Raw genomic sequence first — 4,203 nt, 5'->3', positions numbered from 1 at the left:
GGCAATGGGGAAAGGAGAGAAGGTTGCACTCCCCTTGACAAGGATGGAAGTGGCTGCTCGACCTTCACAGCACACGTACGGTTAAGGCATTGCCACCTACCTCGTGGCATCTCTAGCCAGTTTAACCCTTCCAGGGGCAGTCCCTGTTGTGGCGGCATTCTAGTCCCCCCCCTCCCCCCTTACTAGGCAAGGGCACACTCCATCGGGGGTTAATGACAATGCCTGCGCTATTATACAAAAAGATGGCGTCCGACATAGTCACTGGTCGGCAACCATCTCTGGTCTTTACCCACCTGCCCCTGCGATGTGCCTAAGCTCGGCGACTCCAGCGGAGGCCTAGAGCAACGGAGACGGGCAGCTGCAGCGGGGATGCTAAGTAGAAGGGGTTAACTGCAGCGCAATACCATGGAATAAGCAGGCTTACCGTGGTAGCTATGGCAGCCGGCAGGGCATACGGGGACTGAGCGCACTGCTGGTCCAAGGCGCTCGGTCACACACTCCCGCTCCCTGACACCTGCCACAATTTACACCCCTTGGAGCGGACGCCGGCGCACCGCTCTGGAAGGGGTTAACTGCAGCGCAATTGGCCGTGCACCGCATCGGTGTTCCAGCCCCCGCTTTTCTCGGCCCGACCCGCGTATCAACTGCCGGCCCGCGGGGTGAACACCCCCAGTCAGTCTGGCCGGTCTGTGACACGGCCGGTGCAGCATTCGGCGGAGGGGGGGCACCCTCTTGGAAAGCTGCAGCCTTCGTCCCTGGGGCGGGGGGGCACTCTGGTGCGAAATTCTTCCCGCCCTTCTCCCCCTCCCCCAGACAGCTGCTGAGCTCCGCCACCGGTCCTCGTGACTGCCTTAACCCTTCCTGGCCATCCACCATTCTTAGGCCGGCACCTGATTTCTGGGGCTCTTCCCCTAAGTACAGTGCATGAGTGGAGGATTTTAACCGCTTCCTGCCTCTTGTCATTAAGGCGGGCTTCCTAGTTTAAAAAAAAGAATAAAAATTAATAAAAACAATAAAGAAAATGTGCATCCATACGGGTCCCCCTCCTCAGCCGCAGGACCACCCTGTCTGTGTGGTCCCACACTGGGCCAGTGTCCTATCTCTGATAAGGAGGACCTCGCATAGTTCCCAATCCACCCTCCGGGTCGTTTGGTTGATAACTCTCCACCTGCGCAATCCAGTGAAGGACCTCTGCAGGATTCCATTTTGTCCTCCGTGGCCGTTTGGTTGATAATTCTCCACCTGCGCCTTACGGTGGAGAACCTCTGGGATTCCCAATCCACCCTCCTGGGTTGTTGGTTGATAATTCTCCACCTGCGCAATCCCATTAAGGACCTCTGACATTTCCAATCCACCCTCCTGGGTCATTTCTCCACCTGCGCAATCCACTGGGGTCCGCTGGAACCTCCCATCCACCCTCCGGGGTTATTAGGTTGATAATGCACTGCCTTCGCAATCCGGTGGAGAGACCTCTGGTAGTTCCCATTCCACCCTCGGGTAGTTTGATTGATAAGTCCCTGCCTGCGCAGTCCACAACTGCCAGGGGCGAGATTCTGAAGGGTAGCCCTACGCGCAAGCGAACCGCAGCAGGGCATCTTTCTCCTCTAATATTTCCGCTCCCCCACCCTTCCTCCCTAAATCACGCTCAGACACACCCTCCTTCACTCTGGAGGGTCCGTCCGGAGGGGGGGGGAAGAGTCACTGATTCAGACTCTGACATGAGTCCGAAGCAATCTCCCAAGATTGCGTCTAGGTGACCAGCAGTACTTGTCATATGCATTACCCCCTTCCCTAGGCAGATTAACTGCACTACCCCTGCCATAGGTGGACTAAGTACAATACCATGGGGTTCGGGACCTGCCATATGTATATCCATTGGTGGCGCGATGACATTATCACTGGTTACATTGTGTGCTGTATGCAATACCCCCTTAGGTGCAATATTTGCACTCCACGGGGTACAGGAATCGCCATCGGCACTAGTTCGCCCCCTTTCATAGCTGAGGTATTCTCCCTACCACTGACCAGTATTTGCCGTATGCTTCCACCTTCCTTAGGTAGCTAATTGCACTACCATTGAATACGGTTCTGACTGTCGCACTATCCTTCCATAGGCGGAGTGTTGCACATCACCGTGCTTTCTGTCGCATTACCCCCTTCCACAAGTGATCCACTAGCGGGGAATAACTAAACCTCTTCAGATGCTGCAATTCTGCTGCACCACGGCTCTAGGTCCTTCGCTTATTTCCAAGGGGGCGTGGCAACAGTCGGTACTCGCAGGTGCCTGGCACTCTTACTCTAGTGCTACATGGGTGCCACGAGTGGACACGGTGGCTATTCCTCATGGTTTCCTTCTTTTCATTTGGTGCTGGTTTTGCGCATGATTATAACATCCTCTGTCTTCTCAGGGGGTTGCCTAGCATCACTTACATGTCCAAGAGACCCCCATCTCCATGGGCCTCCGTTGTTCCAGTCGGTCCTAATATTGTCTGCATCAATACGTAATACGTACTCCATTGCACATATCTGGTGAGTACTTTCCAGCGAGTCGAGTGTTTCACTGACTCCGTATTCTCTATCCACCACTCCCCCTTCTCTGGGAAAGTGGTTATGTTGGCACTCTGGTTTAGCTCTGACAGCTTGTTCTCCTCCACAGGTGCAGCTTTTCGCTAATGCTCGAGTTCGTGGTCGCTGCAGTGGGACATCCCCCTCAGGTAGGGCTCCTACCCTGGAGCTAGCTTGGCAGTTGCGCCTGTTCAGCACCCTTCCAGGTAGAGTTTTTTAAGGTTAGCTCTACTTAACTGGGGCAGTATGGACCTTCCCCCTCAGTTTTGCGCTGACGGGGCAAGCGCTGGCTACCACTGTAAGAGTGGTATTGCATTTCCACTACATGCTTGGGTTCTTACTGCACAGCTCGTCAGGCAGTGGACTCTTTTAGCACTGGATTCGGTGGCCTCTACGGGTGACCCCCTTCTCTGCTGGGGTATGGGGCTAGCAATACAGTGTGACTCCCCTTGCCTGGCTTCCTTCTCAGACTGAGTTTTTTTTGCACAGCCACTTAAACCTTGGCTACTTCTGTATAGCGCTAGTCTCAGACGGGGAATGGGCTTAGACCTAGCCTATTCTTCTTCTGTCTCTTCCTCCTCTGACTCATGGTTTATAGCCACCCCACATGCCTTGGTAGTTCCTACATTGCTACCTTCCCTCATCTGCATTTACACGGGGTATTCGTTTGGTGGCCTTCCATTCCAGGCACGATCCGGTCCCGACTGGTGGGCTGTGGCGCCCTCCACATCCCTCCTTCTACAGGGACTCTTCCATTGGTTCGGGTGTGCTAACGGTATCTACACGAAAGCTTCCAACCTTTCTCTCCAGAGCCAGAGTTCCGGAAGCATGCGCCGGGGACGCCCTGATTCTCCTTGGTGGGAGTCCCCCCCCCCCCCCCCACACGTGTTTCTTCCCCTCCTTTCCACGGAAGATTAAGATGGAGGACATTCCGACAAATCCTAGTCGCTCCGATTTGTCCTGTCGTGCGTGGTACGCCGACCTCGTTCTTCCTGCAGATGTTCCTTGGTCACTGCCACTCAGAGATGACCTTCTTACACTGGGTCCGGTCTTACATCTGCATTTCAATGACGGCGTGGCTATTGAGACCGCCATTCTGACATGGAGAGGGTTTTCGGCGGATGTCTTCTGCGCTATGATTCCTGCATCGCCCAGGATCTATTATGGGACCTGGAGGTCCTTCCTGGGCTTCTGTGAAAGTCGGGACATCCCCTCACTTCGTGTTTTTCTTTCCCCACGGTCCTATCCTTTCTACATTCAGGGATGGACCTTGGTTTAGCCCTTAGTTCCTTGATGGGTCAGGTGTTGGTGCTTCTGTCCTGGGGCAGCTTCCAGCATCCTCTGGTGCCCATGGAAACCTTCCTTCAGGGAGTGGCACATACGGTTCGTCTGTACCGTCCTTACAGCCTTGGGATCTAAATATAGTTCTCTCAGCGTTCCAGTCTTCTCCCCTTGAGCCCTTGCGGGAGTTCTCACTCTGGCTCCTGTCCTAGAAGGTAGTTTTTCTTGTCCCTATCACATCCATCAGGCGGGTGTCTAAGGGGGGTGCTCTCTTGCAAGATCCCCTTCCTGGTTCTTCATAAGGATAAGGTGGTTCTCCGGCCCATTCCTTCTTCTCCCGAAGGTGGTCTCTGACTT

The 4,203-nt window shown here is 54.5% G+C and overlaps 1 non-coding gene across 1 annotated transcript; it reads left to right on the top strand.

Annotated features, from left to right (window-relative positions):
- LOC120992695 lies at nt 1-125 on the top strand. Its single transcript, XR_005777085.1, has one exon. It is a non-coding gene; the product is annotated as a U6atac minor spliceosomal RNA (small nuclear RNA).
- Nucleotides 126-4,203: the final 4,078 nt, after the last annotated feature.

Source organism: Bufo bufo, chromosome 2 (genome assembly GCF_905171765.1).
Source record: "Bufo bufo chromosome 2, aBufBuf1.1, whole genome shotgun sequence".
Lineage (NCBI taxonomy): Eukaryota > Metazoa > Chordata > Amphibia > Anura > Bufonidae > Bufo > Bufo bufo.
This window is presented reverse-complemented; position numbering and strand designations above follow the sequence as displayed.